At 47.2% G+C, this 22,258-nt stretch overlaps 1 non-coding gene across 1 annotated transcript; it reads left to right on the plus strand.

Moving 5' to 3' along the window:
- Positions 1-16,569: 16,569 nt before the first annotated feature.
- Positions 16,570-16,643, plus strand: TRNAK-CUU (transfer RNA lysine (anticodon CUU)). Its single transcript has one exon. It is a non-coding gene; the product is annotated as a tRNA-Lys (tRNA).
- The last annotated feature ends 5,615 nt before the right edge of the window (positions 16,644-22,258 follow it).

Consider the following 22,258-nt stretch of genomic DNA (forward strand, 5'->3'; position numbering starts at 1 on the left):
AGAACCTCACAACTTCTCAACCAAACCTTTATTCCCATCTCTATCTACTCAGCGGCATATTTCCACCCCTGGGGCAAGCCAGTCAGAACAATCAGGCTCTGCTGCTTCTCCACCCCTCCAGGAAAATAGCACGCTGAGCCTCTCTCACCACTGCACGGACCTATCCCAAGCCCAGTGCTGACCGCTTTCAGCCGCGGCCCGAGGCTCCACAGATGCATGCCACAGGTACACCGCCCCCCCCACTGGGTGCTCGCGTACCACAGATGTGGCAGCTCCAAGTACACAGCCCCACCCCAGGAGGGGAGGGTCTGCTCCACAACCTGCTGAGAAGAAGGGAGGTGGAGCCAGGTGCTAGGCGCCATTTTCGGAACTCATCCAAAAACATCGGGGAAGAGAACAGGGCCGGCCCCGCCACCGCTCCGAGTGCACGGCCAGGCCGCCGTCGCCATCCCGGGCACACGGCCGAACCCGCCACCACCACAGTCCAAGCAGGACGGCCTGAGCCGCCATTGCTGCTCCGAGCGCACGGCCCAGCCCTTCACCGCCGCAACCCGAGCATACAGCAGGGCTCCAGCCACCTCTACCGCCACGGTACAGAATCAAAATCGCCTCCACCCCTCGGGCATTCAAACGGCTCCTCCAGAGAAAGCCATAAACGCATCCCCAGGGCCCCTGAGAACAGCTTTCGAACTGGAGTTCCCGTTGGCCCTTCTTGGGTATCAGGAGCCGGGCTCGCCCGCTCCGCCGCGGCTGGCCCTACCCCACAGCGAGAATGGACCTGACTTTGATCTGCTCGCCGCTGCCCCTTCCCCCACTTCACCCCCTGCCGCTTCTGCCGCTCCGCAGATAGTAAAGGTGGAGGAGGGCAGGTCCCGCATTCTTAAGCAAAGCCCCAGTTCCGATGGTTAAGAGCCACCCCTGCTTGAAATAGCAGAAGGGGCTCCGTGCCACCGGCCACGCAGCAGGTGTCCCCCTGCAATCCACAAGAACTCACACAATCGCCCCAACAACAACACTTTGAGCCCCAACTGCCAGAAAACCAGAACGACGCCCAGAACTAAATTTAAACTCTCTTATCTTTTGCAATCCGATCTGCAGAATGCACACAATAACAAACTCCCCTCCTGCCTGGCTCGCCATGAATGTGGTGGGTTTAGAGGCAGACCCCCTCCCCACAACAACCATCCTCTGCTACCAAGAATGTGCTGGGTTGAGGCAGCCCCCTCTCTCCCCACCACGGGCAGGAATAAAACACTCAGACAAATGGATTGCAAAAGTGATGAAAGTTTAAATAGAAAGCAGTGAATGTTACAGAGAACCCAAAGCGCAGTGACAAAGAAAGATCCCAAAGCAAACCCAGAGGCATCCCATTCCCACCTGAGGGTACACCCGAGACCCTCAGGGCTCCTTCTTCCCCCTCCCTCTGCTGGGCTAGTCTCAGCTGGCCAGGCCTGAGACTGCCCATCCCCCTGTGGCCTTGGGCCTAGCCAGGCCCAAAGCCAGCAGACATCTCCCCCAGTTACCAGCTGGCGGAGGAGGAAGAAAAGAGAAAGTGCCGGACCCCGCACTGGATCTTATAGTGGTGCAAAGAATCATGGTAGGAAATACACACAATTCCCTGTGTCCATCCCTCTGGGCTGGACTTCTGGACACAGGAAGTGAACACACCAGGGGGGCACCCAGCTCAAACTGAAACACTCTTATTGGCAGCTCTTAAGAGATACCCATCCCGAGATGACCTTCCATGGAATCCTAAACCATGGAACACCGTGGAGGAGAGAATTAAGCATCTGAGAGAGTTTGCTGAGAGAGAAGTGATGTATGGCAATCATAGCACTCTGAATCCTGATGAAATTCCTGTGGGAACTGGTCTTGCTAAAAAGCTCATCAAACTTGCTCCTCCTAATTATGCTACTATTTTGGCAAGCAGAATTGTGGCAAGAAATTATGGTGGAGCTCCTCCTATGGTTGGCCATTTCACTGACCAAATGAGACAACTGGAGGATAGTCTCACACGTGTTTCCTTGGTTTCAGCCAGTGAAACTCTGTCTGGAAAAATTGAGAATTGCACAAAAGAGCTGAAGGAGGAATTTAAAAATTCCATTTCCAAATTCACACAAGGAGATAATTCCAATTCTTCCTCCACATGGATACAATATTCAGTGGTTAGGAACAGACATCCTCCAAGGAGGTCATTCCAAAACAGGTCAAACCAAAACAGACAACAGAGGCAATCACGTGGAAGTATTTGGATAACTCTGTGTATCACAGTATCACAGTATCACAGTATAACTAAGGTTGGAAGAGACCCCAAGGATCATCAAGTCCAACCTGTCCCAACAGACCTCACAACTAGACCATGACACCAAGTGCCACATCCAATTTCCTCTTGAACACCTCCAGGGACGGTGACTCCACCACCTCCCTGAGCAGCCCATTCCAATGATGAATGACTCGCTCAGTGAAGAACTTCTTCCTCACCTCGAGTCTAAACCACCCCTGGCACAGCTTGAGACTGTGTCCCCTTGTTCTGGTGCTGGTTGCCTGGGAGAAGAGACCAGCCCCTTCCTGGCTACAACCACCTTTCAGGTAGTTGTAGAGGGCAATGAGGTCACCCTTGAGGCTTCTCTTCTCCAGGTTAAAGAATCCCAGCTCCCTCAGCCTCTCCTCCTAGGGCTTGTGCTCAAGGCCTCTCCCCAGCCTTGTTGCCCTTCTCTGGACACGTTCAAGTGTTTCAATGTCCTTCTTAAACTGAGGGGCCCAGAACTGGACACAGTACTCAAGGTGTGGCCTAACCAATGCAAAGTACAGGGGCACAATGTCCTCCCTGCTCCTGCTGGCCACACTATTCCTAATACAGGCCAGGATACCATTGGCCCTCTTGGCCACCTGGGCACACTGCTGGCTCATGTTTAGGCAGGTGTCAATCAGCACCCCCAGGTCCCTCTCTGTTTAGCAGCTTTCCAGCCACTCTGATCCCAGCCTGTAGCTCTGCATGGGGTTGCCTTGGCCAAAGTGCAGCACCCGGCACTTGGATCAGTTTGGTGAGAACATGAACAGATGGGATGGTCAACCAACTTCTAATCTTTTCAGGAGACTAAGGGAACTGCAGAGTGGCAGAACACAAGGTAGTCAGAAAGGTGGCTGTTACTACCTCAGTTTCCCAGAACAACTCTAATAGCTCCAACAGTGGCTCCAATTATAACACTGGACACTGTGCTAATTGCACATGTGGACATATTCCCCATAATTAGGGGTGCCCTGCCTCCTGCCAGTGGGAGGAGAGGGATGATGGAGAATCTATTGGGATGTGTACATCCAGTGGCCTGGCACTTCACAAGTTCTGAAGTACAGGGCCTTGGCTGGCACAGGAGTTCAGTGCACCATATTGCCATCAAATTATCAGGGATCAGAGACTGTAACTATTCTGGGAGTCACTGTTGGATCTCAAGATTTAACTAAGATAGAAGTTGATCTAAGTTTAACTGGTATACAGTGGAGGAAGCATACTGTTGTGACCGGACCTGATGCACCTTGTATTTTGGGAATTGATTTTCTGAGAGAAGGGCATTTCAAAGACCCTAGAGGTTATAAATGGGCTTTTGGAGTAGCATCTGTAGAAACTGATGGACAAAAATTGAAGCTGTCTGTTAGACCTGAGCTTTCTGATGAATCTGCAGTTGTGGGACAACACAAGATTCAGGACATTAAATTGCTGGTGGCTTCTCAGACTGTGCATCACAGACAATACAGAACCAACTGTGACTCTTTGTTGCCCATTCAGAATCTGATTCGTCAGTTGGAGAGTCAGAAAGTCATCAGCAAAACTCATTCACCTTTCAACAGTCCAGTGTGGCCTGTGTGAAAGCCGAATGGAGACTGGCGTCTCCGACTACAGAGCCCTGAATGAAGTAACTCCACCTATGAGTGCAGCAGTACCAGACGTGGTGGAACTCCAATATGAGCTGGAATCCAAAGAGGCCAGATGCTATGCTACCATAGACATTGCTAATGCTTTTTTCTCTATTCCCATAGCAGAGGAATGCAGGCCTCAGATTGCTTTCACCTGGAGAGGAATCCAGTACACTTTTAACATATTGCCAGTGGGCTGGATCCACAGCTCAAGCATCTGGCATGTAGTGATCCACAATGCTCTGGAGAAAGGTGGTGCTCCAGAACACATCCAGTTCATTGATGATATCATTGTCTGGGGTAAAACTGCTGAGGAAGTCTTCGAGAAAGGTAACAAAATCATTGACATTGTCTTGAAAGCAGGTTTTGCCATCAAGCAAGACAAGGTGAAAGGACCTACCACAGAGATCCAGTTTCTGGGAGTGCAGTGGCAGGACGGATGCCAACAAATTCCAGTGGATATGGTAAACAGAGTCTCTACCATGTCAAATCCCATGAACAAGCAAGAAACTCCACATTTCTTGGGTATAGTGGGATTTTGGAGACTACACGTTCCTGGATACAGTCAGATTGTGAAACCTCTGTATGATGTGTGTGACTTGAAAGAGAAACAGTTTCCACTGGGGACCTGAACAAGAAGCAGCCTTTGACCAGACAAAACAAGAAGCAGTTCAAGCAATGGGTCTGGAACCTGTCCAAGATGGTCCAGACATTAAGAACATTTTGTACATGGCTGCAAGTGACAATGGTCCAACCTGGTGATGTGGCAAAGAGCTCCAAGTGAGACATGAATACAGCCTCTTGGTTTCTGGAGTTGAAGTTACAGAGGTTCAGAGGCTAATTGTACTCCAACAGAGAAAGAGATTCTAGCTGCCTATGAAAGAGTAAAAGCTGCTTCTGAAGTAGTTGGACATGAGTAACAACTTCTCTTAGCTTCTAGGTTACCAATTTTGAATTGGATGTTCAAAGGCAAAAGTTCCACACCATATCATGCCACAGATTCCACCTGGTCCAAGTGGATGGCTCTGATAACACAGAGAGCTCAAATGGGAAATCTTGAAAGACCTGGTCTGGTGGAGGAGATCACAAGTTGGCCAGAAGGCACTGACTGTGCTAAACCTCCAGAGGAGAGAGTAACTCATGCTGAGGAAGCTCTTCCTTACAGTGACCTTTCTGATGATGAAAAGAAATATGCTTTGTTCATAGACGGTTCCTGTTATCTTGTTGTAAACTACCTGAGGTGGAAGTCTGCAGTGTGGAGTCCACCACCCCAAGTTGCAGAAGCAAAGGATGGAGAAGGAGAATCCAGTCAGTTTGCAGAGGTAAAAGCTGTCCAGCTAGCTCTTGATGTAGCTGAATGTGAGAGATGGCCAAGGCTTTATCTCTACACCAACTCATGGATGGCAGCCAATGCTCTGTGGGGTTGGCTAAAGGACTGGAAGAAGAATGGTTGACAGAGGAAGGGAAAGCCTATTTGGGCAGCTGACCTGTGGCAGGACATTACTGATAGAATCGAGAGAATTCCAGCAAAGGTGAGACACATTGATGCTCACATTCCTAAGAGCAAAGCTACTGAGGAACAGCAACACAACCATCAGGCAGATCTAGCTTCAAGAGTTTTTCAAGTAAACATGGACTTTGATCTTGATCTTAACTGGAAACACCGAGGTGAGATATTCTTAGCTCAGTGGGCTCATGATTCATCAGGACATCAAGGCAGAGATGCAACATACCAGTGGGCTCATGACAAATCCATAGACATTTCCATGGATGCTGTCATGCAAGTCATCCATCACTGTGACATTTGTGCTGCTATTAAGCAGGCAAAGTGAATGAATCCAGCCTATATATTCTATTCTATTCTATTCTATTCTATTCTATTCTATTCTATTCTATTCTATTCTATTCTACTTTCAATAGTATTAAGTCCTTCAATACTAATCTTTTAAGCACCCTCCAGCAGATTGGAAAGTTGATCTAACCCTTATTGTCAGTACCTATCAGCCAACATTGCACTCTGGAAATGAATGAGCTGTTCAGGGACAGTGTTTCAAACTTACTATTTATTTGAAATTGGCAGTTTATTCTGGTTTCACAATTGTATATTAGTGTTGGAGAATCTTGTTACAGAATTTGTGCGGGGGTTATGTCTGTATTCTTTATTTTTAGAGTGGAAAAATTTAAAATCATGTTTTTTTTCTTACTGTTTCAAAAATATTTTATATTACTTCAAACAAGGCACTTGAATTTTTGTCTGACTTGAATTTAAGAAAGACATTGAGACTCTTGAACATGCCCAGAGAAGGGCAACAAGGCTGGTGAGAGGCCTCAAGTCGAAGGCCTATGAGGAGAGGTGAAGAGAGATGGGATTGTTTAGCCTGGAGAAGAGGAGTCTCAGAGGAGACCTTATTGCTGTCTGCAACTACCTGAAGGGAGGTTGTAGCCAGGAGGGGGTTGGTCTCTTCTCCTAGGCAACCTGCACCAGAACAAGAGGACATAGTTTCAAGCTGCACCAGGGGAAGTTGAGACTCGAGGTTAGGAGGAAGTTCTTCACAGAAAGAGTGATTGGCCATTGGAATGGGCTGCCCAGGGAGGTGGTGGATTCACTATCTCTGGAGGTGTTCAAGAGGGGATTGGACATGGCACCTGGTGCCATGTTTTAGTAGTCATGAGGTGTTGGGTGACAGGTTGGACTTGATGATCTCTGAGGTCTTTTCCAACCTTATTGTTTCTATGATTCTATGACGGAGTCACCATCACTGGAAGTATATAAAATAAGTCTAGATGAGGCACTTAGTGCAATGGTTTAGTTGATTAGGTGGTGTTGGGTGAGAGGTTGGACTTCATGATCTCAAAGGCCTTTTCCAACCTGGTGTAATGGGTTGGGGCAGACCCCCTCCCCACCACAGGCAGAAATAACGACTCACACAAACGGATTGCAAAAGTGATGAAAGTTTAAATAGAAAGCAGTGAATGTTACAGAAAACCCAAAGTGCAGTGACAAAGAAAGATCCCATCCCCACCTGAGGGTGCATGCAAAACCCCCAGGGCTCCTTCTTCCCCCTCCCTCTGCTGGGCTAGTCTCAGCTGGCCAGGCCTGGGACTGCCCATCCCCCTGTGGCCTTGGGCCCAATCAGGCCCATGGCCGGGAGATCTCTCCACCAGTTACCAAGTCTCGGAGAGGGAAGGAAAGAGGAAGTGCCAGACTCCGCACTGGATCTTATAGTGGTGCAAAGAATTATGGTAGGAAATACACAATTTCCTGTGTCCATCCCTCTGGGCTGGACTTCTGGACACAGGAAGTGAATGCACCAGGGGGGCACCCAGCTCAAACTACAACACCTGGTTAATTCTGTATTATAATATTTTAATAGAAGTGTCATTACTTTAAGTTCGCATTGACCCTAAGTTTTATTTTGGCCAAATATGTCTCCTAGCCAATTCAATATTACCAAGAATTGAGCTTCTAGGTTGTGGTGGGTTGAGGGAAAGGCCCAGCTTTCCCTCCCCAACTAAGAAGGAATAAAAAAAACATAGCTAACTCAGCCGGAAAAGTGAAGGAGATGCTTATTTACAAGCAATGGGAAAATGCAGGATATGTATACAATATATACAGTATTTACAATATATATACAGAAATATACAGCAAAGAAAGATACAGGAACAAGACCCCCGCCTACAGACAGAGGGGGGTTCCCCCCTGTGCCCCCTTCCCTTCCCCTACCTCCCTTTTTTCCCAAAGAGGGTTAGAGAGAGAAAAAGGCAGTTATAAGGAAGAAAATTTCTTAGTAGGCCTTCAAGCACATGCAGGAGGATTAGTGCTTATCTTATCCAAGGTCGTTAGAATACATAGAATACATAGAATAAACCAGGTTGGAAGAGACCTTCAAGATCATCGCGTTCAACCCATCAACCAATCAAACACCACCCAAACAACTAACCCACGGCACCAAGCACCCCATCAAGTCTTCTCCTGAAAACCTCCAGTGATGGCGACTCCACCGCCTCCCCAGGCAGCCCATTCCAATGGGCAATCACTCTTTCTGTATAGAACTTTTTCCTAACATCTAGCCTGAACCTCCCCTGGCGCAGCCTGAGACTGTGTCCTCTTGTTCTGGTACTGGCTGCCTGGGAGAAGAGACCAACATCCGTCTATCTACAACCTCCCTTCAGGTAGTTGTAGAGAGTAATAAGGTCACCCCTGAGTCTCCTCTTCTCCAGGCTAAGCAACCCCAGCTCCCTCAGCCTCTCCTCATAGGGCTTATGTTCCAAACCCCTCACCAACTTTGTTGCTCTTCTCTGGACTCGTTCCAGCAAGTCAACATCCTTCCTAAACTGAGGGGCCCAGAACTGGACACAGTACTCAAGGTGCGGCCTAACCAGTGCAGTGTACAGGAGCAGAATGACCTCCCTGCTCCTGCTGGCCACACTGTTCCTGATGCAGGCCAGGATGCCATTGGCCCTGTTAGCTGCCTGGGCACACTGCAGGCTCATGTTCAGTCTACCGTCAACCAGCACCCCTAGGTTCCTCTCAGCCTGACTGCTCTCCAGCCACTCTGACCGCAGCTTGTAGCACTGCATGGGGTTGTTGTGGCCAATGTGCAGAACCCGGCACTTTGATGTGTTAAATCTCATGCCATTGGACTCTGCCCATCTGTCCAGCCTGTCGAGGTCCCTCTGCAGAGCCTCTCTACCCTCCAGTAGATCAACTCCTGCCCCCACTCCTGCAAATTTGCTGATGATGGACTCAATGTCCTCGTCCAGATCATCAATAAAGATGTTAAAGAGCATGGGGCCCAGTACTGATCCCTGGGACACACCACTAGTGACTGGCTGCCAGCTGGATGTGGCACCATTCACTATCACTCTCTGGGCTCGGCCCTCCAGCCAGTTCCTAACCCATCGCAGTGTGTTCCCATCCAAGCCATGGGCTAACATCTTGGCCAGGAGTTTGCTATGGGGAACAGTGTCAAAGGCCTTGCTGAGATCCAGGTAGACTACATCCACAGGCCTCCCCACATCCACCAGGCAGGTCACCTGATCATAGAAGGAAATCAGGTTGGTCAGGCAGGACCTGCCCTTCCTAAATCAAAGCTGGCTGGGCCTGATCCCTTGGCCATCCTCTAAGTGCTGTGTGATTGAACTCAGGATGACCTGTTCCATAATCTTTCCTGGCACTGAGGTCAGGCTGACAGGCCTGTAATTCCCTGGCTCATCCAACTGGCCCTTCTTGTGGATGGGTACCACGTTGGCCAGCTTCCAGTCATCTGGGATCTCTCCAGTGACCCAGGACTGATGAAAAATCATGGAGAGTTGCTTGGCCAGCTCATCTGCCAGCTCTCTCAGCACCCTAGGATGGATCCCATCTGGTCCCATGGACTTGTGGGGGTCTAAGCTGCTGAGGAGAGCTCCTATCACTTGCTCTTGGAACACAGGGAAACTATGCAACTCCCTAGCTCCTTCTGCCAGCTCTGCAGGCAAGCTGTCTGGTAGACATTCTTTCCCGCTAGTAAAAATTGAGGTAAAGAAGGTGTTAAGTACCTCTGCGTTATCCTTATCCTGTGATACAACATTTCCCTCCATGTCAACCAAGGAGTGGAGGTTGTCCCTGCCCTTCCTCTTGCTATTAATATATTTATAGAAGGACTTTTTGTTGTCCTTCACATCAGAGGCCAGTTTGAGTTCCAAATGTGCTTTTGCCTCTCTAATTTTCCTTCTACATGCCCTAGCAACCTCTTTAAACATCCCATGGGTTGCCTCCCCTTTCTTCCAAAGATGATACACCCTCTTTTTTTCCCTTAGTTCTGTTAAAAGTTCATTACACAACCAGGCTGGCCATCTGCCCCGGCGGCTCCTCTTCTGGCACATTGGCACAGCCTGTTCCTGAGCCTTCATCAGTTCTTTCTTGAAGTAGGTCCAGCCCTCCTGGACCCCTTTATTTTTAAGGGCTTTCTCCCAAGGAACCCTCTGAATTATTTCCTTGAGCAACCTGAAGTCCGCCCTCTGGAAGTCCAGAGCGGAGGTCTTCTTGCTGCCCGTCTTAGTTTGACCAAATACTGAAAATTCAATTATCTCGTGGTCGCTGGCCCCTAAACAGCCTCCGACCACCACATCACCCATCAGCCCTTCCCTGCTGGTGAAGAGGAGGTCAAGCATAGCTTTGCCCCTGGTAGGCTCACGCAGTACCTGGCTAGATGTCCAGAAGCAGCCAGGCTGGAAAGGGAAAGCAAAGAGGAACACACTGAACAAGATTCTAACTGCACTAAAACTTAAAGCTGCATTCTACCAATCTACCAATGAAATTTGTTTAGAATACCATGCTTACAAAATATTCAGCCAGAGTGTCCCAGCACTGTCCCTTTCTGTGGTGGGTTGAGAGAGGGCTTAGCTCTCCCTCCTCCACAGAGTAAGAAACCACAGCTAACTCAGTCGAAGAGCAAAAGCTATATATTTACAAGCATATATGGAAAGCAGGTTATATATAACACAATATATACAGGTATTTACAATATATATACACAGAAATACACAGCAAAGACAAATAACACAACAAAAATCCCTCCCTCAGGGAGGGATCCCCTCTTTGGAACCCCCTCTCTCCCCCCCTTACCTCCCTTTTTCCCCAAAAAGGGGTTAGAGAGAGAGAAAGGCAAGTTACTAAGGAAAAGAGTTGTTAGCAAGCTTCAAAAGCCCATGCAGGATTAGTGTTTGCTTATCTGAAGGCCAAGTCCAGCAGTTCGCAGAAGAAGCAGGCAGGGAGAACAGGCTGAAACACCAAACTCCCCCAACTCCCAAACCGAACTGAACTGAGGAAAAAATTTTCCAACCGCTTCACAATCTAAAGCTGAATTTTTGTTTATCAACCAATGAAATTCGTTTAGAATATCAGACTGTTTTGGTTCTAGTACCAAAAACATTAGCCAGTGTGTTCCAGCAGTGTTTGTTCTTAAAGGCACAGCCTCAAACGACCACAGTCCACCCCTTTCTAAACAATTTCATTGGCTGTTCGTACTGTCCATCCAATCCAGAACAATATTTACAGTTCGTAAGTTAAGTTCATCGTCCATTCCGGCTATACTCAGATGTAGATGATTCAGAAGTCCAAGAAAATCCAAAATCAAGAGAATGGAAAACAGTTTGTCTCTCCGCAGACGAAGCGAAGAAAAAGGGAAACAGGGACTCAGGGACTCTCAGTTGACTCAGGGCTCTCAGGGTTCTCAGGGTTCGTGCACCGTAGATTCCTCAGGGACTCTTTCCTTTGGACGCGCTGTAGCTGTACAACATTCTGAAATTAAACTCTCTCAGCTAAAGTTAAATCTCTTTGTGGAATACACTGAATTTCACCATTCTCTTGCATTACCCAATAAGTGTGACCCGGACCTTCTGCTGAAACCACCCCTCGGACAGGTTTAGCCTCTCCTGAGGGCGAAAATACCCAAACAGTTTTACCTAACAGATTCTTTTCCCTAACAACAGGAACTCTATCACCTTCTACTTTCTGTAGCAGATCAGAATGTGCAGGTCCAGCTCGGTTCACGGAACCTCTACTGTTCACCAGCCAGGTTGCTTGTGCTAAATGTTTCTCCCAGTTTTTCAAAGATCCACCTCCCATGGCTTTGAGAGTGGTCTTCAACAAACCGTTGTAGCGTTCAATCTTCCCTGCAGCTGGTGCATAGTAAGGAATATGGAAAATCCACTCAATACCGTGCTCTTTTGCCCAGCTCTTTACAAGGTTGTTCTTGAAGTGAGTTCCGTTGTCTGACTCAATCCTCTCTGGAGTTCCGTGTCTCCACAGGATCTGTCTCTCCAGACCGAGAATGGTGTTGCGTGCAGTTGCATGTGGGACTGCGTAAGTTTCCAGCCATCCAGTGTTTGCCTCTACCATAGTAAGCACGTACTGCTTACCAGAACGAGAACGTGGTAGAGTGATGTAGTCAATCTGCCAAGCTTCACCATACCTGTATTTGGACCATCTGTCACCATACCACAAGGGCTTAATTCTCTTTGCCTGCTTAATAGCAGCACAAATGTCACAGTCATGGATGACTTGTGTGATGGCATCCATGGAAATGTCTATGGATCTGTCACGAGCCCATTGGTATGTTGCATCTCTGCCTTGATGTCCTGACGAATCGTGAGCCCACCGAGCTAAGAATATCTCACCTCGGTGTTTCCAGTCGAGATCAAGTTCAGAGTCCTTGTCTACTTGAGAAACTCTTGCAGCTAGATCTGCCTGATGGTTGTGCTGCTGTTCCTCAGTAGCTTTGCTCTTGGGAATGTGAGCATCAATGTGTCTCACTTTCACTGGAATTCTCTCGATTCGATCAGCAATGTCTTGCCACAGTTCAGCTGCCCAGATGGGTTTTCCTTTCCTCTGCCAGCCATTCTTTTTCCAGTTCTTTAGCCAACCCCATAGAGCATTGGCTACCATCCATGAGTCGGTGTAGAGATAAAGCTTTGGCCATCTCTCACGTTCAGCCACGTCGAGAGCTAGCTGGACAGCTTTTACCTCTGCAAACTGACTGGATTCTCCTTCTCCATCCTTCGCCTCTGCAACTCGGCGTGTTGGACTCCACACGGCAGACTTCCACCTTCGCTTGTTCCCGACGAGACGACAGGAACCGTCTGTGAACAAAGCATATTTCTTTTCATCATCAGAAAGGTCATTGTAAGGAGGAGCTTCCTCAGCACGAGTTACTCTCTCCTCTGGAGGTTTAGCACAGTTGGTATCTTCAGGCCAACTTGAGATCACCTCCACCAGACCAGGTCTTTCAAGATTTCCCATTCGAGCTCTCTGTGTTATCAGGGCCATCCACTTAGACCAGGTGGAATCTGTGGCATGATGTGGTGTGGAACCTTTGCCTTTGAACATCCAATTCAAAACTGGCAATCTGGGAGCTAAGAGAAGTTGTGACTCAGTTCCAATTACTTCAGAAGCTGCTTTCACTCCTTCATAGGCAGCTAGAATCTCTTTCTCTGTTGGAGTGTAATTAGCCTCTGAACCTCTGTAACCTCGACTCCAGAAACCAAGAGGTCGTCCACGTGTCTCACCTGGAGCTTTTTGCCACAAGCACCAGGTTGGACCATTGTCACCTGCAGCCGTGTACAAAATGTTCTTAATGTCTGGACCATCTCGCACAGGTCCCAGACCCACTGCTTGGACTACTTCTTGCTTTATCTGGTCAAAGGCTGCTTGTTGTTCAGGTCCCCAGTGGAAACTGTTCCTCTTTCGAGTCACATCATACAGAGGTTTCACAATCTGACTGTATCCAGGAATGTGTAGTCTCCAAAATCCCACTATCCCCAAGAAACGTAGAGTTTCTTGCTTGTTCGTGGGATTTGCCATGGTAGAGACTCTATTTACCACATCCACTGGAATGTGTCGGCGTCCATCCTGCCACTGCACTCCCAGAAACTGGATCCCTGTGGTAGGACCTTTCACTTTGTCTCTCTTGATGGCAAAACCTGCATTCAGGAGAATGTCCATGATTTTGTTACCTTTCTCGAAGACTTCCTCAGCAGTTTTACCCCAGACGATGATATCATCGATGAACTGGATGTGTTCTGGAGCACCACCTTCCTCCAGAGCATCATGGATTACTGCATGACAGATGCTGGAGCTGTGGATCCAGCCCATTGGCAGTCTGTTGAAAGTGTACTGGATTCCTCTCCAGGTGAAAGCAAACTGAGGCCTGCATTCCTCTGCTATGGGAATAGAGAAGAAGGCATTAGCAATGTCTATGGTAGCATACCATTTGGCCTCTTTGGATTCCAGCTCATACTGGAGTTCCATCATGTCTGGTACTGCTGCACTCATAGGCGGAGTTACTTCATTCAGGGCTCGGTAGTCCACTGTCAGACGCCAGTCTCCATTCGGCTTTCGCACAGGCCACACTGGACTGTTGAAAGGTGAATGAGTTTTGCTGATGACTTTCTGACTCTCCAACTGACGAATCAGATTCTGAATGGGCAACAAAGAGTCACGGTTGGTTCTGTATTGTCTGTGATGCACAGTCCGAGAAGCAACCGGCAACTTAATGTCCTGAATCTTGTGTTGTCCCACAACTGCAGATTCATCAGAAAGCTCAGGTCTAGCAGACAGCTTCAGTTTTTGTCCATCAATTTCTACAGAAGCTACTCCAAAAGCCCATTTGTAACCTTTAGGGTCTTTGAAACGCCCTTCTCTCAGAAAATCAATTCCCAAAATACAAGGTGCATCAGGTCCGGTCACAATTGTATGCTTTTTCCATTGTTTACCAGTTAAGCTTATATTAACCTCCACTTTACTTAACTCTTGAGATCCACCAGTGACTCCCAGAATAGTTATGGACTCTGATCCCTGATAATTTGATGGCAATATAGTGCACTGAGCTCCTGTGTCAACCAAGGCCCTGTACTTCTGAAAGTGTGAAGTGCCAGGCCACTGGATGTACACATCCCAATAGATTCTGTTATCTGTATTACCCCTCTCCTCCCCCTGGCGGGAGGCAGGGCACCCCTAGTTATGGGGAACATGTCCACAGGTGCAACGAGCACACTGTGCAGTGTTAGAACTGGAGCCACTGTTGGAGCTACTAGAGTTGTCCTGGGGAACTGTAGAAGTAACAGCTACCCTTCTGGTATTGCTACCTCGGGTTCTGCCACTTTGCAGTTCTCTCAGTCTCCTGAAAAGATTAGAAGTTGGTTGACCATCCCACCTGTTCATGTTCTCACCAAACTGATCACGCAGGGTAATCCAAATAGTCCTACGTGACTGCCTTGGTGGTCTGTTTTGGTTTGATCTGTTTTGGAATGACCTCCTTGGAGGATGTCTATTCCTCACAGATGAAACCTGTACCCACCTGGAGGAAGAATTGGAATCATCTCTTTGTGCCAATTGGGAGATGGTGTTTTTAAATTCATCCTTCAGCTCTTTCATGCAATTCTCCAGTTTTCCAGACAGAGTTTCAATGGCTGAAACCAAAGAAACACGTGTCATGCTATCATCCAATTGTCTCAATTGATCAGTGAATTGGCCAACCGTAAGAGGAGCTCCACCATAATTTCTTGCTACAATTCTGCTTGCCAGAATGTTTGCATAATTAGAAGGAGCAAGCTTGATGAGCTTTTTAGCAAGACCATTTCCTACAGGAACATCATCAGGATTCAGAGATTCATGTTCACCATAGAGTACCTCTCTAACAGCAAATTCTCTCAGACGCTTGATCCCCTCATCTATGGTAGTCCAGGGCTTAGGATTCCAGGGAAGATCATCTCGGGAAGGGTATCTCATGAGAACTGCTATTAAAAGGCGTATCCACAGATTAACCTTACCGAGAGCCTTGCCTAGATGTCTATCTATTCCATTATCCTTTGAGAGAGTTCCTAGCTGGGCTGCTGACTTGTCTCCAACCATTAGAGCTGGAGCACCTGTATCATAGCATCTACCAAGCCAAGCGAGAACTGGCTCCTTATCTGCTCTGAGATAGTCTTTTCTCACATTTCTAAGCTCCTCACGTGGTGAAGAGCAGTCGGTTATGTCATCTTGTTCTTGCTCCTCTGCCTCCTGTTCCTCAACTTGTGGTCCAAACAACCTTTCTGTCACTCTCTCAAGGATCCCTTTAAGCTGAGAAGCACCACCACTAGCTGCTGTCCTACCAAGAGATGCATCTCGATCCTCTGATGATCTCAATAACTCAGCTATATTTTTAAGACAGATTTTCTCTTCCTCCCCAGCAGAAGAACCTTGCTGTGCATCCCCGTCAGCTCCTGAATCAGCTTTAGTCTTACCCTTCCTTGTTGTTAAAACTGCTACTTGCTTTACTGGAGCTGTGTTTGGGTTTCCAGCTACCTTATTATCAGAAGCTGATAAGCTTTGAGACAGATTAGCTGCTTTGGAGGACGCTTCCGCTCCTGCCATGGAAGAAGGAGGAAATGACTTTGCCTCGTTAATGGTGGCTGCCTGGGACGTGGGAGCCACCATGTTTGGGGCAACTGCAGCCCCTGGCTGCTTGCCAGAATCATTAGCAGTGCTATTCAGAGCTGCCTTGCCGATTGACTTTTTAGCTTTATCTTTAACTGACACAGATTCTCCATTATCATCCTCACTGGATGTTCCTGAAACAGAGCTAGGGTGGCGTTTTCGTCTCTTAACCCTCCGTTTTATAACAAAACATGCCTTGGACACTTTTTTCTCCCGGTACAGTGCTACCAGCAAATACACATTAATCATCACCGATAGCAGGACTACACACATCAAGAAAATCAGCTTTGGATCCCAGCCATCACTTAAAATTACCCTTTCACCGAGCGGAATCTTAAACTCTTTTATCTCAATAGGGAGTGTGCTAGATGTAACATTCCTGTACTTTTTAACATAAAAGAATTCCAGGCACTGATCATACAGAAGCCGAATCTTGTACTTAAACCACAAATATAATTTTTGCATTATATATTTACCTATCTTATCGATAATCATACCCAGGCAATACTTGTAGATCAATACACTGAAGACCGAGAAGAGCAGACGCTCAAAAAGCCAAAACACCTTCATGTTTGCTCGTTCGACTTAAGCAAGCAATAAATCAAACTAATTTGTCACCAAACCCCGAGTTGGGCAGCCAATAAATGTGGTGGGTTGAGAGAGGGCTTAGCTCTCCCTCCTCCACAGAGTAAGAAACCACAGCTAACTCAGTCGGTAGAGCATGAGACTCTTAATCTCAGGGTCGTGGGTTCGAGCCCCACGTTGGGCGCCAATAAATGTGGTGGGTTGAGAGAGGGCTTAGCTCTCCCTCCTCCACAGAGTAAGAAACCACAGCTAACTCAGTCGAAGAGCAAAAGCTATATATTTACAAGCATATATGGAAAGCAGGTTATATATAACACAATATATACAGGTATTTACAATATATATACACAGAAATACACAGCAAAGACAAATAACACAACAAAAATCCCTCCCTCAGGGAGGGATCCCCTCTTTGGAACCCCCTCTCTCCCCCCCTTACCTCCCTTTTTCCCCAAAAAGGGGTTAGAGAGAGAGAAAGGCAAGTTACTAAGGAAAAGAGTTGTTAGCAAGCTTCAAAAGCCCATGCAGGATTAGTGTTTGCTTATCTGAAGGCCAAGTCCAGCAGTTCGCAGAAGAAGCAGGCAGGGAGAACAGGCTGAAACACCAAACTCCCCCAACTCCCAAACCGAACTGAACTGAGGAAAAAATTTTCCAACCGCTTCACAATCTAAAGCTGAATTTTTGTTTATCAACCAATGAAATTCGTTTAGAATATCAGACTGTTTTGGTTCTAGTACCAAAAACATTAGCCAGTGTGTTCCAGCAGTGTTTGTTCTTAAAGGCACAGCCTCAAACGACCACACTTTCTTAAAGGCACAACCTCAAACAGTCACAAGGTTGAATACCTTCATGGATTGAAAATTATTAGGTTACCACCTGCTATCAGTGTAAGAATTCATATGCTAATATCACTCTGTATTCTCATCCTGCGACTCTTGGGATATGAGTTCAAAATGACAACAAGGGGTTTCTATTCGATTAAACATGTGACAGAACTGTTGGTTCTGTTGACACCTCTCAGAATAACAATGGTTGTCTTCAGAATATCTGTGTTCTTGTGTGTTAAAAATATGAACGGGTTTTGCTGTTAGCTGCAAATATATCAACACCCCACTCATAGATTAAAGACATAGCTGGCATGTGAAAACTGCCCCTATAGATATCTATATGTGGTATATAAACACAAGAAATTCAGAACTATTTGACTGTCTAAATTTCAAACAACTACACAGTTAAGGGTGAGGGGGGAAAAAAAAGGTCTCAAACCAGGTAGAAGAAAAGACACAAAGAAGGGAAATGATAATTTAAATCACACATACACTCAAAAAAATAAATAATTAAAAGTAATTTTCTGGGGGTAAAAAATTAACACAAAAGAACACAGATATTCTGGAAATAAGCACTGTTATTCTGAGAGTTTAGGGAGGTGTAATCAATGGCACAGCATGAACTTCGAGACCTGTGGCCAGTGACGTTTTCCAGGGATCAGTACTGTGTCCAGTTTTGTTCAATATCTTCATTAATCACCTGGATGAGGGTATTGAGTTCACTGATGATACAAAACTGGGGAGGTATGGCCAACACTCCATTAGGCTGTGCAGCTATCCAATGAGATCTGGAAAGACTGGAGAGCTGGGTGAAGGCAAACCTCATGAAGTTCAATAAGGACAATAAACTCACAAGTCCATGACACCAGATGGCATCCATCCCAGGGTGCTAAGAGAGCTGGCAGATAAACTGGCCAAGCCACTCTCCATCATTTTCCTCCAGTCCTGGCTCACTGGCAAGGTCCCAGGTGACTGGAAAATGGCCAATGTGGTCCCCATCCACAAGAAGGGTCAAATAGAGGAACCTGGAAATTACAGGCCAGCCTGACCTCAGTGGCAGGGAAAGTGATGGAACAGATTATCCTGGCGGCAATAACTGCACACCTGAAGGATGGCCAAGGGCTCAGGTCCAGCCAACATGGATTTAGGAAGGGCAGGTCCTGCCTCTCCAACCTGATCTCCTTCTATGATCAGGTGACCTGTCTGGTGGATGTGGGGAGGCCTGTGGATGTAGTCTACCTGGACTTCAGCAAGGCCTTTGACACCGTTCCCCACAGTAAACTGCTGGCTAAGCTGTCAGCTCGTGGCTTGGACAGCAACACTCTGTGCTGGATTAGGAACTGGCTGGAGGGCCGAGCCCAGAGAGTGGTGGTAAATGGTGCCACATCCAGCTGGCGGCCAGTCACCAGTGGCATTCCCCAGGGATCGGTGCTGGGCCCCATCCTCTATAACATCTTCATTGATGATCTGGATGAGGGGATTGAGTCAGTCATCAGCAAGTTTGCAGATGACACCAAGTTAGGAACAGGTGTTGGTCAGTTAGAGGATTGAAAGGCTCTGCGGAGGGACCTCGACCGACTTGACAGATGGGAGTCTAATGGAATGGCATAGCATTTAACAAGTCCAAGTTCCAGGTGCTGCACTTTGGCCATGGCAACCCCATGCAGAGCTACAGGCTGGGGTCAGAGTTGCTGGAGAGCTGCCAAACAGAGAGGGACCTGGGGGTGCTGATTGACACCCACCTGAACATGAGCCAGTAGGGTGTCCAAGTGGTCAAGAGGGCCAATGGCATCCTGGCCTGTATTAGGAATAATGTGGCCAGCAGGAGCAGGGAGGTCATTGTGCCCTTGTACTCTGCATTGGTTAGGCCACACCTTGAGTCCTGTGTCCAGTTCTGGGCCCCTCAGTTTAAGAAGGACATCGAGACACTTGAACGTGTCCAGAGAAGGGCAACAAGGCTGGGGAGAGGCCTTGAGCACAAGCCCTATGAGGAGAGGCTGAGGGAGCTGGGATTCTTTAGCCTGGAGAAGAGAAGGATCAGGGGTGACCTCATTGCCCTCTACAACTACCTGAAAGGTGGTTGTAGCCAGGAAGGGGTTGGTCTCTTCTCCCAGGCAACCAGCACCAGAACAAGGGGACACAGTCTCAAGCTGTGCCAGGGGAGGTTTAAACTCGAAGTGTGGAGAAAGTTCACAGTATCACAGTATCACAGTAACTAAGGTTGGAAGAGACCCCAAGGATCATCAAGTCCACCTTGTTCCAACAGACCTCACAACTAGACCATGGCACCAAGTACCATGTCCAATCTCCCCTTGAACATCTCCAGGGACGGCGACTCCACCACCTCCCTGGGCAGCCCATTCCAATGATGAATGACTCGCTCAGTGAAGAACTTTCTCCACACCTTCCTGGCTAAAACCACCTTTCAGGTAGTTGTAGAGGGCAATGAGGTCACTAGTGAGTTTATATGCATCATCCTTTCAGGGAGATCATTCTCCCCCTGTACGCTGCACTGGTTAGGCCACATCTTGAGTACTGTGTCCATTTCTGGGCCCCTCAGTTTAGGAAGGATGTTGGCTTGCTGGAGGGTGTCCAGATGTGGTAGGTTGAGAGAGGGCTTAGCTCTCTCTCCTCCACAGAGTAAGAAACCACAAGTAGCCCAGTCGAAAGAGCAAGCTATATATTTACAAGCATATATGGAATGCAGGTTATATATAACACAATATATACAGGTATTTACAATATATACACAGAAATACACAGCAAAGACAAATAACACAACAAAAATCCCTCCCCGAGGGAGGGATCCCCTCCTTGGAACCCCCTCTCTCCCCCCCCTACCTCCCTTTTTCCCCAAAAAGGGGTTAGAGAGAGAGAAAGGCAAGTTGCTAAGGAAAAGAGCTGTTAGTAAGCTTCAAAAGCCCTTGCAGGATTAGCTTTTGCTTATCTGATGGCCAACTCCAGCAGTTCACAGAAGAAGCAGGCAGGGAGAACAGGCTGAAACCTCCAACTCCCCCAACTCCCAAACCGAACTGAACTGAGGGAAAAAAAAAAAAATTCCAACTGCTTCACAATCTAAAGCTGCATTTTTGTTTATCAACCAATGAAATTCATTTAGAATATCAGAATGTTTTGGTTCTAGTACCGAAAACATTAGCCAATGTGTTCCAGCAGTGTTTGTTCTTAAAGGCACAGCCTCAAACGACCACACCAGAGAAGGGTAACAAAGTTGGTGAGGAGTTTGGAACACAAGCCCTATGAGGAGAGGCTGAGGGAGCTGGGGTTGCTTAGCCTGGAGAAGAGGAGACTCAGGAGTGACCTTACTGCTCTCTACAACTGTGGTGGGTTGAAAGGAAAGGCCCAGCTTGCCCTGCCCCACGAAGAAGAAAAGCCACATCCAAACTCAACCGGTAGAGTGAAAGGGAATTTTCTATATTTACAAATCAATGATCACAGGGAATTTACGTACACAAATATACAAAATTTTCAATATGTACAGAAATATACAGCAAAGAAACAAAATCAGAAACCAGACCCCCGACAGAGGGGGCTTCCCCCTGTGCCCCCTTCACCCCCCTACCTCCCTTCTTCCCCAAAGAAGAGTAGAAAGAGGGGTGTTAACAAGAGCAGAGAAGAGGCCTAAGTACAGGAGGGTTAGGCTTACTAATGTTTATCTGTTATTTGGCCAGAAGCCCAGAGGCAGTCTGCTAGAAGGGGGAGTGAAGGAAACTAAATGAAACTGACCAGAAGCTCCAGCTGTACCGAATCTTAAGGTCTTACTCCCACAAATCCTACTAATGAAATTCATTTAGGATACAGTATATTTACAAAATATTCAGCCAGAGTGTCCCTTCCTTAAAGGCACAGCCTCAAATGGTCACAACAACTACCTGAAGGAAGGTTGTAGACAGGCGGATGTTGGTCTCTTCTCCCACTCAGCCAGCACCAGAACAAGAGGACACAGTCTCAGGCTGCACCAGGGAAGGTTTAGGTTGGATGTTAGAAAGAAGTTCTATACAGAGAGAGTGATTGCCCATTGGAATGGGGTGTCCAGGGAGGTGGTGGAGTCACCATCTTTGGAGGTGTTCAGGAGGAGACTTGATGGGGTGCTTGGTGCCATGATTTAGTTGATTAGGTGGGTTGGATTGGTTGATGGGTTGGATGCGATGATCTTGAAGGTCTCTTCCAACCTGGTCTATTCTATTCTATTCTATTCTGTTCTATTCTATTCTATTTCTATCCTTCCACACCAGTGTCCCAGTTCTTTTCTAATGACATGTATCAAGTAGGTATCTGTTAAAATAAGCATACCACAAATCAGTTGCACCTGTTAATAAATCATAAAGATCTCCCCGTTCAAACACTGAACCCTCTGTTTCAAGAGTCTCTGCAGCATAATGTAACATAATTCAGAACCAAACTAACTCTTCATAGAGGATTACATCCAATTGCAATCTAACATTATTCAGACTGAATTGCTACATTATGCAGAGCATAATCACAAAATACTACCCCTGTAACTCTGTGTTTTTGTATGTATACAGATTATTATAAACGGTTAATCCTAAGAAAAATACATATACACTGCAGTCAACACAGAAGACAGTCTCAGCTTTTGTGCGTCAGTATAGCGGCATTGCGGTTAGTGGAGCTGAGGTCCTGGCCTTGTTTCTGCTTGTCTCGGTCCGGAGAGGGAAGGAGACTAGTTCTTTTGAATATTCCCGTGCTGTGAAATTAATCGGCACAAACGAGGCCAAAATATCAACAGCTAGACTATTTATTACATAGAGAAAATGGAAATAAGAAGGGGAGAGGGAGAAGATAGAGAGGGAGAGAGAGAAGAGAGAGAGAGAAGAGGAAAGGAGTTATATTACCACACCCCTCACCCACCCCAAGACAGTTTGAGTCTGTGGAGGAAAGGTGCTGCAGGAGGTGCTGGGTTTCTGCTGAGGCTTTGGCTGGAGAATAGATG

This window comes from Dryobates pubescens, chromosome Z (genome assembly GCF_014839835.1).
Source record: "Dryobates pubescens isolate bDryPub1 chromosome Z, bDryPub1.pri, whole genome shotgun sequence".
In the NCBI taxonomy this organism is placed as follows: domain Eukaryota; kingdom Metazoa; phylum Chordata; class Aves; order Piciformes; family Picidae; genus Dryobates; species Dryobates pubescens.